Here is a 13,778-nt window from a genome sequence, read left to right on the forward strand (position 1 = left end):
CACAAAGTTGGCGCCGGTGGCGACACCTACAACGTGCTAACATGAGGGAAGTTTCCAACCGATTTCTCATACACAAACAGCAGTTGACCGGCGTTGCCTGGTGAAACGTTGTTGTGATGCCTCGTGTAAGGAGGAGAAATGCATACCATCACGTTTCCGGCTTTGATAAAGGTCGGATTGTAGCCTATCGCGACTGCGGTTTATCGTATCGCGACAGTGCTGCTCGCGTTGGTCGATGTCCAATGACTGTTAACAGAATATGGAATCGGTGGGTTCAGGAGGGTAATACGGAACGCCGTGCCGGATGCCAATGGCCTCGTGTCTCTAGCAGTCGACATGACAGCATCTTATCTGCATGGCTGTAACGGATCGTGCAGCCATGTCTCGATCCCTGAGTCAACAGATGGGGACGTTTGCAAGACAAAAACCATCTGCACGAACAGTTCGACGGCGTTTGCAGTAAAATGAACTATCAGCTCGGAGACCATGGCTGCGGTTACCCTTGACGCTGCATCACAGATAGGAGCGCCTGCGATGGTGTACTCAACGACGAACCTGCGTGCACGAATGGCAAAACGTCATTTTTTCGGATGAATCCAGGTTGTGTTTACAGCATCATGATGGTCGCATCCATGTGTGGCGACATCGCGGTGAACGTACATTGGACGCGTGTATTCGTAATCGCCATACTGGCGTATCACCCGGCGTGATGGTATGGGGTGCCATTGGTTACACGTCTCGGTCACTTCTTGTTCGCATTGACGGCACTTTGAATAGTGGACGTAACATTTCAGATGTGTTACGACCCGTGGCTCTACTCTTCATTCGATCCCTGCGAAACCCTACATTTCAGCAGGATAATGCACGACCGCATGTTGCAGGTCCTGTACGGACCTTTCTGGATGCAGAAAATGTTCGACTGCTGCTCTGGCCAGCACAGTTTCCAGATCTCTCAGCAACTGAAAACGTCTGGTCAATGGTGGCCGAGCAACTGGCTCGTCACAAAACGCCAGTCACTACTCTTGATGAACTGTGGTATCGTGTTGAAGCTGCATGGGCAGCTGCACCTGTACACGCCATCCAAGCTCTGTTTGACTCAATGCCCAGGCGTATCAAGGCCTTTATTACGGCCAGAGGTGGTTGTTTTGGGTACTGATTTCTCAGGATCCATGCACCCAAATTGCGTGAAAATGTAATGACATGTCAGTTTTAGTATAATATATTTGTCCAATGAATACCTGTTTATCATCTGCATTTCTTCTTGGTGCAGCAATTTTAATGGCCAATAGTGTATTCCATCAAATAATCTGTATTACTAAACCAAAATAGCGCCAACCTCTTTGCGCAGAAAAGTTGCCTGAAAGAAGAGGTTTCAGCTAAAGAGTGACAATTCCCATGCACTCCATGAATATATCCGTCTTAGCAATGATTGAGGTGCCAGAGTAGCTCCCTCCTACCAACAAATCAAGAAAGTCGTAGCATTTCACTTAACTTGCTCACAAAGAATCTTGAAACTGTGGAAGGAGAAGATTTTCGTATTGTATTTCAGATCAGATGGTTGAATGAAGCAAGCTAAACAACTATTCTTACCCCCCCCCCCCCTTCCCGCGCGCGCGCGCACACACACACACACACACACACACACACACACACACACACACACACACATAATTCCTAATGTCGTTGCACAATGAAAGGCTTGTGTGGGAGGCGCTAAGCTAGCTATGGTTATGTGTCTGAAGACGCAAAGAGAGCATGAGCATGGAGGATACATTCTGGTTTTAAACCACGAGTCACTTGTTTCTGTGGTGTCACCGCCAGACACCACACTTGCTAGGTGGTAGTTTAAATCGGCCGCGGTCCATGTAGTACATGTCGGACCCGCGTGTCGCCACTGTGATCGCAGACCTAGCGCCACCACCAAGGCAGGTCTCGTGATACGAGAGTGGACTCGACCCCAGTTGTACGAGAACCAAGCTACCGCCCAGTTGTACGCGAACCTAGCTATCGCCCAGTTGTACGAAGCCTTTCTCTCTCATTAGCCGAGAGACAGAATAGCCATCAGAAGTTAATGGCTACGAACTAGCAAGGAGCCATTTGTATCAGTGCCTATAGCTTACGAGTATTCAAGAGATATGTATTCCAAGGAATAAAGAAAAGATAAGTAATAAGCATCTACATACTTTTCTTCTTATTCATTTATCAGTTCTCATGTTCCAGACTTCACGCCCGTCTGCTTTATAGCGTGCTTTTCTTTTGGCTACTACCGTGTGGCGTAACAGTCTTGTTACGTCACAACAGATTGGCGACGAGGATGGGATGTATGCCTTGGGCATTAATGACATGTCCCAGGTATGGTAAGTTACGAGCAAAAAACACACATTTGTCCTTCCTCAAGCGAAGACCATTTTGCCGCAAGACCTGAAATAATGTTCGTAAATTCGCAAGATGATCTTCTTCTGTCTGTCCGGAGATCACTATATCGTCCAGATAGTTTGCTGCAGTAGGGACCGACGCACAAACAGTTTGTAAATATTGCTGAAACAAGGCAGGGGCGGATGCACACCCGAATGGCAGTCTTTTGAAGCGGTACAATCCAAGATGCGTGTTAACCACCAATACGCGCTGGGATTCGTCGTCCACCGGAATTTGCAAGTACGCATCGGCTAGGTCCAACTTTGAAAAATATTTTCCCGGGCGACGTTGTATTTTATCGCAACTATCGAGGTTCACGGCGTTGGCTCGCAGGGCGCATTCTTCGCTGCCTCGGCCGCGCGATGTATTTGGTTTTGGGGGCCTCTGGTGAGGTGCGTCGGCATCTCAATCAGCTGCGCCTCTGTCGTCGCTCGGGTTCTGCCGCTCCCCGTCTGCTTTCAGCGACGGTGCCGTCCGGTCAGCGCCCTGGGGACCCATCTACTGGCTCGCCTCATCCCCAGGTGTTACCGACGATGCCTTCCATTTTGCCCCATGGCGACGCGCCGCCGCCGCCGCAGCGGCAGCAGCAGCAGCAGCCGCCGCCGCCGCCGACCGCATTCGACGCTTCGTTGCAGCCGCCAGGCGCCTCCCAGGGTCACGCGCCGCCGATCGCTTCCCGTGACCAGCTGTCCTCCGCCATGGAACTCCAGCCCGCTCCGGACCACATGACGTCATCGCGCGTCGGCTACCCCGACGCCATGGAAGTAGACCCTTCGGTTCCTCATGTCTTCTCACGGGCGCATACACCGCATGTTGACGTGCACCCTGGACTAGTTTTGCAGGCGTTTCCTAGCTCCCCTCGGACCGGATGGCCGGGTGCGGGAGGCACAGCCTCGCCTGTTGTTAGGCTCCCCACCTCATCGCATACGTCAACATGTGGTCCTCCCCACGGCGGGCGGAAGCCTTATTACACGACCGTTCGCCGATTTGCGGGGGAGGAATGTGGTGTCACCGCCAGACACCACACTTGCTAGGTGGTAGTTTAAATCGGCCGCGGTCCATGTAGTACATGTCGGACCCGCGTGTCGCCACTGTGATCGCAGACCTAGCGCCACCACCAAGGCAGGTCTCGTGATACGAGAGTGGACTCGACCCCAGTTGTACGAGAACCAAGCTACCGCCCAGTTGTACGCGAACCTAGCTATCGCCCAGTTGTACGAAGCCTTTCTCTCTCATTAGCCGAGAGACAGAATAGCCATCAGAAGTTAATGGCTACGAACTAGCAAGGAGCCATTTGTATCAGTGCCTATAGCTTACGAGTATTCAAGAGATATGTATTCCAAGGAATAAAGAAAAGATAAGTAATAAGCATCTACATACTTTTCTTCTTATTCATTTATCAGTTCTCATGTTCCAGACTTCACGCCCGTCTGCTTTATAGCGTGCTTTTCTTTTGGCTACTACCGTGTGGCGTAACAGTCTTGTTACGTCACAACAGTTTCAGTGGTCTCTTATGACAAATATCTTGCGCAGAAGATGATATGCAACAAGCCACCTCGAATGTATCAACTGTTGCAAAGTTCAAGTCCTCTCCAATATGAAGATAAAAGTTATTACATTTAAAGATTTACTTTTTCGCCTCTTAGTACGTATTCGCTCTGTTGTACTTCGACTGAAAATCTTTACGTTTTTGCCTGTAAGAAAAGTAAAACATCAACCAAACGCCGTGTTGATGGCTCAACTCAGCACACTGTAACGTACCTCCGATTACCATCGTATCACCACTATTTCATTTGAACAGATCGCGTCGACTGTCACTTATTTCACAGTGCTGCCACCCTCAGCGACCCCAAGTTGTGACACCGTAATTGCCTGACTAAGTGTTGTTGTACTGCCTATGCGAGCGGATTAATAACTGCTTAATAACATTAACTATACTTATATTTAAATGTATTATGCAATATGAAACACGATCACGAATGTTTACCAAATGCTTTTAATGTCATACATCTTCTACTCACTGCGTTTTATTACAGCCTTAATTTAATTGCATATTCCTTGCTACAAGTCAGCTACGTTTACACGCGACACATCTTCCTAAAGATGAAAATCGGATTTCGGAAACCGTTTCTCGCTGTCGTGTTTACATCTTAAGATCTGAAGCGTATTTGCTGGCCCAGTTAAATATGGCGTCTGGAAAACAGCCGATCCAGTTTCTGATTCACCCAACACAATCGTTATTTCTCTTCACTTACAGGTAGACGGCTTAGTGCTCAGTCTAATATTTCTGCTTCTCCTTCACCGCACAATAAGTCGATGTTAACAGAATACTCTGAAAACAAGAAATAACTTGACAATCCAAGCACGTTTCAAAACCAATTGCGTTTACATGGGAGCGAAAATCGATTGCAGAATTGGAAAAACGGCAACTAGAAGCGGATTTTCAGTATCGATTTTGAAGTGTTTACATGACCATCCAGAAGCGGTATTGGAAAATCGGTTTACATACTCTGGTTTTGGGAGCCCCACGGAAACGGAGTGAATATGTGCCGCATTTGATGATGGCCCTCTCTACTATGCACATTCATGAATCCATGTTACTTTCGTTCGAATTTTAGCAGTTGACAGGTACGAGGCACACATGCCCATCAGTTCTCAGCACTGGAAGACAAACAAGAAACAATTACCCCTCTCACATCTACCAACCCCGAAGTGGCCTCGCTATTTATCCCCCTGCGCCCGAGTTAAGCTGCTAGCTACCGTTCGCTCACAGCCGAATTCACCAACGTCAATTAAAAATTAAACACATCTTAAAATATCACTGCCTCTGTAAATAGTAGATACAGGGGTAGACAAAATTATGGAAACACCAAAAACACAAAACATTTTCATGCCTAATACGGTGTAGGAAACCCTTTGGCATTCCAGTCATCATGGAATGGATAAATAAAGTACCTATTCGGTTTCCAAGGGAATCATACACATTTTATATCTTTCTTACTGCAAAATAGTGACAAATTCAGGTGACAATCTTGGCGGTGGATAGCGATCATGTATCCTTTTCTCCAAAGTAAGCAAAGGCTCAATAATATTAAGATATGGTGACTGGTGGCCAGAGGAACATAGCAGCAGCATTGGCGAACAAACATAGTACAGGGTGGGGCGAATAAAAGTGGCCCTGACGAATGGATACGACTGGACGTGAACGTACGCATATAAGCCCACCCCTTGGCGTGCTTACCACTTGTTCGCCCACCACGTGGTCTACACAGGTTCAAAGCGTAGTGCCAGCTGTGTCAGTGTGAGTGGAGCAGTGCAAAAGGGATTATGGTACCCACAGTGGAGCAGCCAGTGTTCGTTGTGGAAAGTTACGTGAAAACAAAGTCGGGGAAACGGTGAGGTCAGTTGTTTGCCGAGAAGTTAAGTGATGTCAAAGTACCAGCAAAGAGTCCCATGCAACGCTTAGAACGAATAATAATAATGATAATGAGCGTATGGCATTGATGGCCGGGAAACCCCTCGCGGGGCGGTTCGGCCGCCGCCCCACAAGTTCTTCAACGCCACTACGGTGAATTGCGAATGAATGAGGATGAAATGACGATGAAAGACGCACAACACCCAGTCTTCTCGAGGCAGAGAAAAATCCCTGACCTCGCCGGGAATCGAACCCGGGACCCCGTGCGCGGGAAGCGAGAACGCTACGGCAAGACCACGAGCAATGATGTCAGACATGATCAAGTCAAAAAACATTCCGAAAAGTGCCTGCACACCGAAAGATGTGGCATCACTTTACCAGAAAATGCTTCAGAGTCCTACCAAATCAAATGGTTCAAATGGCTCTGAGGACTACGAGACTTAACTTCTAAGGTCATCAGTCCCCTAGAACTTAGAACTACTTAAACCTAGCTAGCCTACGGACTTCACACACATCCATGCCCAAGGCAGGATTCGAACCTGCGACCGTAGCGGTCTCACGGTTCCAGACTGTAGCGCCTAGAACCGCTCGGCCACTCCGACCGGCCCTACCAAATCAACGCGACGCCTGTCGCAAGAGACCGGCATATTATGTCGATCATGAGGACGAATACATCCCTACCGAGTGTCTGTTGTTCGTGCATTAAAACCAGCAGATGCTACTCAGTGCCACCAGTTTTATGAGTGTCTCTTCACTGATATAACAATGATGGCTTGGACATGGATCTGTTCTTTATGTCTGATGAAGCCTGGTTTTACCTGAGCGGTTATGTCATACCACAGAGGCCGGCCGCAGTTCAAAAATGGTTCAAATGGCTCTGAGCACTATGGGACTCAATTTCTGGTTCGAATCCTGCCTCGGCATGGATGTGTGTGATGTCCTTATGTTAGTTAGGTTTAAGTAGTTCTGAGTTCTAGGGGACTGATGACTTCAGAAGTTGAGTCCCATAGTGCTCGGAGTCAACCAACTCACAGAATCACAGATTCTGGGCAGCGAAAAATCCGCATAACTTCCACGAAACAACATTACATGGTAAGAAGGTTGGGGTTTGGTGTGCAGTGTCTGCACGCTGTGTTATTGGTTCCATCTTCTTTCATCAGACGCTGACTTTGGCGCGTTACATTGCCAACATTTTGAAATCATTTCTGTTAGCATTAGCGGAGGAGGAAAAGACCTGCAGTTACATCCAACAGGATGAAGCAACTGCCCATTCAGCCGGACGAATCTTGGAGCGCATTTGCACGATCTTCACGCGTGACAGAGGTGTTAGCAAAAGTCAGTCAGGTCGTGGCCCTAACTGGCCAACCAGGTCACCTTATCTGTCAGTGTGCGATTCCTTAAGTCTAAGTGTATCGTAACAACCCTCATAGTATTCAAGAATTGCAGCAGAAAATTCCGGATAAGACTGCACAAATTCCAGCAGTCCAGCTTCGATCCGCCTTCAGCAACTTGCTGACTGGGGCCCAGAGGTGGAAAGAGATGAATGGATGTCAATTTGAATTAGTGTTGTATTTCCTTTCCTCTGCTGTGGAACTCTGTTCTAAGGGCCACTTTTATTTGTACCACCGTGTACCATGGGATGGACCTGATCAGCCAAAATGGTAACATAATCCTTGGCAATAATGCGACCATGTCGAGTGTTCTGGCGTAACCACAAGCGCCGGAGCGAGGAAGAAGAACGCAAGAGCAGAGAAGGCGTTGAAACGACGTCGGCCAATAGCCCGCTGACAAGGACCGCGCCACGACAGGAGTGACCTCTGCAAGAAGTGAATATATAATCGCCGCTCCTGCCAGCTTCACCCGGACATTAGTGGACAGTATTTGCAGACTATTAGCACGGCCTAGCAGAGAGTGCTCCGTTAGCAGTTATTAGTGATCCACAAACTGTGTGTCAAACTTGCACGAACATTAAGCAAAGGACTCGGATTTATGTTGCATGTCGTCCGTCGCTTGTGATACCATTGTTATTTCAGAGTTAAGTATTATCAGTCTGCTTTTTTGAAATAAAACTACTAATGTTATTTGCTTGAACTGTTGTATAGCATTCCGAGAGCGCAGTATCCCTTAGGCACCCTATGCGAGACGAGTGGGCAGGACCCCACATTTGGCGACGAGGACTCAACAAGGAGTAACCACTGAGCCCATGGAATACCACGTTTTTACAACCCAAACCTTCACCGAACCCCCGTGTTGTACTCTTTGGACGTAAACATGGCCAGAATTGGGAACAGCGTGAAACATGACTCATCCGACCAAATGACTTGCTTCCATCGCTCCACAGCCCAGGTTTTATGGCTTCGGCAGGATTTTTTCCTGTTAAGGGCGTTTAAATAACCGCTGGGGCGGTTTGGATTTCCAGCTCGCCCTTAAAGTCCCCGTTAATGGAGCGCCCTTCAATAAGCCGAAACTACTGCGCAAACATCAGCACTGCAACCCAATAACACTACACGCACGCCCAAAACGTTTCCGCGAGAAGGTCGAATACCTCAGTGTCTGGCTACTCTGGGAGGACCACATTCAACAAGTGACCAACAAAGCAAACGCGACGCTCAAACAGCTCTACCCTATGCTTAACAGGCGTAGCACACTGAATAGGAGGGTGACTAGGTCCATGTACATGACACTTATCCGACCCCTGATGACGTACGCAGCTCCTGTCTGGGGATACGCTGCGCTCACACGCCTGCGCCGTCGGCAGCTCGTACAGAACAAAGTACTCAGAATCATAAGCAACGCTCCGCGCTACACACGCACCGCGGACCTTCACCGGGAATATCGGCTAGATACCATCTTGCGGGTATTCCAAAAACTCTCCACACGACTGTACAATAACACGAGACACTCGCGCAACCCGTTTATCCTTTCTCTGGGTAACTACGACCACAACCATAGATAGAAACGTAATAGACCAAAGACACTATTGGCAAGGGACTAGACATCTATGGTCCATATCACGCTAACACGACAATACTGGCGAGCTCCTGCAACACAGCTACTATTGGTAACTCCAGATGCTCGACCCGCTGAAAAACAGGCAACCGCAGGGATGGTTCAAACGGCTCTGAGCACTATGCGGTTTAACTTCTGAGGTCATCAGTCGCCTAGAACTTAGAACTAATTAAACCTAACTAACCTAAGGACATCACACACATCCACGCCCGAGGCAGGATTCGAACCTGCGACCGTAGCGGTCGCTCGGCTCCAGACTGCAGCGCCTAGAGCCGCACGGCCACTCCGGCCGGCCAATCGCAGGGAAACCGCACTGTACCCAGCACGCAAACCAGCCACACACACCCCCTACACTGTCTGTGACCCGATCTATGACCGATAGCCCACTAATGTATGACGACCTTGAACTGTTGCAGGGACGCAGTAACTGCAGCAAGCCCGACAACGAGCTTCCGCAACGACAAAGGTAACGATGCACGATACCTCGCACTAACATAACCACACCTTGCATGCACTGTCGCAGATAGCAAGCCGCTACTGCCATTACTGCCCGTCCTACTGTCGCAGAGGTTTTTTTCCCTTGGCGCTTGCCTTGGCACTTTTTTTCCTCTGCCCGTACAACCGCTACCCTTCGATCGCTTTCGTACACTTTCTATCTCCTGATGGACCATGTTAATGAGTAATCTTACCCAGACGCATGGATAACATCACAGCCCGCATCCTGTGACTCCTGATTCAAAAACTAACATGTTATACGGAGGTGACAGTAGAACTTTTGGTTTGGTCACCACGTTGGTGTGGGCGTGGAGGGGCCCCATCCTTTAGGAGCGCCCTTCGTGATGCTTTGGTGATGATAGGGTTTGGGAGTGCGACATCCAGTTCTGCAGTGAATATAGCAGCTCCAGTCCTCTCATTTTTCTTCACAATCATCTACAACGTCAGTCTGTCACTGTCTCTCAGTACACACGTTGTGACCTAGGGGATGATGTTCCTCTGTTTTGCCTGTGTGCAGTATAAATCTTCGATAAGGTGACTCGTGAAACAACAAACATCTATCTACACACCCACCATACGAGCGCCAACAATCTGTCCACGTTCGAATTTCCTAAGCGCTTACTACCACATAGAACACCCTTCTGACAAAGACTGACGTTTGCATCGTATTGACGGCTTTGCATACAGGCCATTCGTGATGAAATACAATGGCATCATCTAGAGGCTTGGCTAGCATCTTCATTTATGTTGAAGCATGCATTTCTCGCCGTGTTCCATATATTTGTATAACCCTTGTAATATTTTTTTTCTTTTCTTTGCTGAGTGGGACAATCGGACTCTTAAGAGGCTCTTAGCGTTAGCTGATGGTTTTGGACTCAGCTGTTACTTGCTAGATGCGTATTGTTATAAAATACGGCTGAGAACCACTGGCCGCAAGAATACTTAAGGCCAGGTTCTCATTCAAATGAGCAAAAAATAGTTCGGAATTTTTTTTTTGAGACAGTGAAAAGACATACAAAGGATCTGTTTAGAGATTATGATTGTCATACTTTGAACTTTATTTTATATTTTCAGTAAAAAAAAAAAAAACCAAAGTGGCGCCCATAATTATGCTTTGATCAAGAACCAGCGAGTCTGAAGTACGCAGACTGGGCACAGTGTAACTCCTCAGGAATTGCCTGAAATAAAAAAATGGATAACATCAATCGATACTACATTAAATTTATGGGAGGTTATACCTAGTAACAATGAAATAACCTTGAATTTAACTATATGGTGCTCACTCGAACTCTGAGTTCGATTTTTGCGGGGTTTGTTTCACTCTTTATGGGTGGACAAAAAACAGTTAATATTAAAGAATTACATATATTATGAGTATAACATCCCAAGGAAAGTGTTTACTTTTCGGTAGTCTACATGTACATCTACGTGATTACTCTGCTATTCACAATAAAGCGCCTGGCAGAGGATTCAACGAACCACCTTCAAGCTGTCTCTCTACGGTTCCACTCTCGAACGGTGCGCGAGAAAAACGAGCACTTAATTTTTTCTGTGCGAGCCCTGATTTCTCTTATTTTATCGTGATGATCATTTCTCCCTATGAAGGTGGGTGCCAACAGAATGTTTTCGCAATCGGAGGAGAAAACTGGTGATGGAAATTTCATGAGAAGATCCCGTCGCAACGAAAAACGCCTTTCTTTTAATGATTGCCACTCCAATTCACGTATAATGTTTGTGACACTATCTCCCTATTTCGTGATAATACAAAACCAGCTGCCCTTCTTTGTACTTTTTCGATGTTATCCGTCAGTCCCACCTCATGCGTATCCCACACCGTACAGCAATACTCCAGAACAGGGCGGACAAGCGTGGTGTAAGCAGTCTCTTTAGTAGACCTGTTGCACCGTCTGAGTGTTCTGCCAATGAATCGCAGTCTTTGGTGTGCTCTACCCACAGTATTATCTATGAGATCGTTCCAGTTTAGGTTATCTGGAATTGTAATCCCTAAGGATTTAGTTGAATTTACAGCCTTCAGATTTGTGTGACTTATCGCCTAATCGAAATTTAGCTGATTTCTTTTAGTACTCATGTGAATAACTTCACACTTTTCCTTACTCAGGGTCAATTGCCACTTTTCGCACCATACAGATATCTAAATAATTTTGTAAGTCGTTTTGATCATCTGATGACTTTACAAGACGGTAAATGACAGCATCATCTGCAAACAATCTCAGCATCATCTGCAAACAATCTAAGACGGCTGCTCAGATTGTTTCCTATGTCGTTAATATAGATCAGGAACAATAGAGGGCCTATAACGCTTCCTTGGGGAACGCCGGATATTACTTCTGTCAAAGGTGAAAGTTAATAAGCTAAACCGTTTCTATTTTTTGCTGCACGCAGTTTTGAAAAACTGGTTTTCGAGAACAACCTTTTTAAGTTAATAGAAAGCTTTTATACCTATTAATAGTTCAATTTGCATGAAAACTACGTTTTATTATATATTTTTGATGTCGCTGAACACAAATCTGAAGTTGGATTTTCAAATTTCGAAGAATCCAATATGGCGGACCGGAAGCTATGTTTTGACCAATTTTGACCAAAATTTAAGCAAAAAAGGGTGTTTTCGTTACTTTCGTTTAGTCTACAATTCCAGGTACGCATATCAACCCTTTACCTAACTCGAATTGTCCCTGGAGGGCAATTGCCTCGTACCTCTTGGCGAGAAACAACGATCTGGCTGAGCTGGATATGCTGCCTTCGGCTCACGTTGTTCGTCAAATTTTCGGCGAATATGTTTGCTTGCTTACTGCAATATAAATCATTTTGTGAACTTTATTTCTACTGAGTTTTCTACTGAGCCGGGCGTCTCCGGCTGAGAGCGTTCCACGGCTACCGTGACACTGCTTCGAACAATGGGCTGTAGCAACTTTTGTGACGTACGTATTGAAAAACCGTTTCGTCCCAACGTTCTACACGTATATACCTTTCAAAAATATTCGAAAAACATGAATTTTAAACTATTTTAAATGAGAACCTGTCCTCAATTCGTGCCGCACGCGGCCCGTGGTACGCAATTTGACGACCACTGCTGTAAGGTACATTAAATGTATTCGCAATTGCGAATATGGACAGCTGTCAGCTGTACAACGGAATGACGACAATGAAAATTTGTGCCAGACCAGGACTCGAACTCGAATTTCCCTCACGACTCAAGGCCTGTCCCAAAATTCCATACGTCGTGAACGATGTTTCTAGAACCAGTACTCGCACACCCATTATGTATATTCCCGCAGAGGTGAGACATTTTACTTGAAAGTCGCTTACCCGGTGACGTAGGATAATTACGATATTGCCTGTGTTAATCTGAATTGCGATGCAAAGTTTCTTTGGACATACATGGATGCATGTCCAAAGGAACTTTGCATCGTAATTCAGAATAACACAGGCACTGCAATATCGTATTGCTATAAGGGTTCCGTTTTTAGCGATTGACGTATGGGACCCTAAAAATGATAAGATTCGGTTCAAGAGCTGCGGCACTAACACATGAAATGACTTACGGGGAAAACTGAGAAGTGTATCGACAAAAGAAGACGTAGCACTGTGATTGACCATTTGATCAAGGAGTTTACATAGAGACGATATTAAACTGATCAGTCTGTATACAGGGTGTACCATGGGGAAATGCGAATATTCTGGAATATGACAGGGACGGTCATTTGAAGCAAAAAGCTTCACAAGGACATATGTCCTATTCCGAACTGTTTCCGAGATAGAACACATTTCCTGTACATTGTTACTTATTTTCTGTATTTCTCAATACATTGTCAGGTTTACACATGTAGACTTGTGCAACATTTAGTAAACATTACAACGTACGTTTTACAAGATATCAGCTGCAAACAGGTGTTTTTAACACATTCACCTCTAAGGGTTATCGTACTCGTCCATTACAACTGTTGTACAGTTGACAATAAATATTCGAATATCCCACCGCCAACTTCAGTGCGTTTGTACACTTTTGGGACAACATGTCGTGTTGCTTGTTTGAATGCGCAGCACATTCCCTAATAAGCGCAGCAGCGTTCATGATGCGAAAAATCAGTTCATCTCGCATATTCACCCTTCGCTTCAACACCTCAGTCTTCATCCCAGCCCATAAACAAAAATGTAATGGTTTAAGGTCTAGCGATATTGGTGGTCAGTTAGCTGTACTACCACGACCAATTCAGCGATTAGCATTAGGGTAACTGCGGTTGCATTATTCCCTCACATGTCTGGAGGGGGGGGGGGCTCCGTCATGCTCCAGGTTCATTGCAGATCGCATACCAAATTAACATCCATAATGTGTTCAACAATTTTCCAAAAAATGCAAGTAATTCTGCCCTATCGTTTGTTCTTATAAAATAACTGCACCCATTAGCTTGTTACCACTGTAGCG

Source organism: Schistocerca piceifrons, chromosome X (genome assembly GCF_021461385.2).
Source record: "Schistocerca piceifrons isolate TAMUIC-IGC-003096 chromosome X, iqSchPice1.1, whole genome shotgun sequence".
Classification (NCBI taxonomy): Eukaryota; Metazoa; Arthropoda; class Insecta; order Orthoptera; family Acrididae; genus Schistocerca; species Schistocerca piceifrons.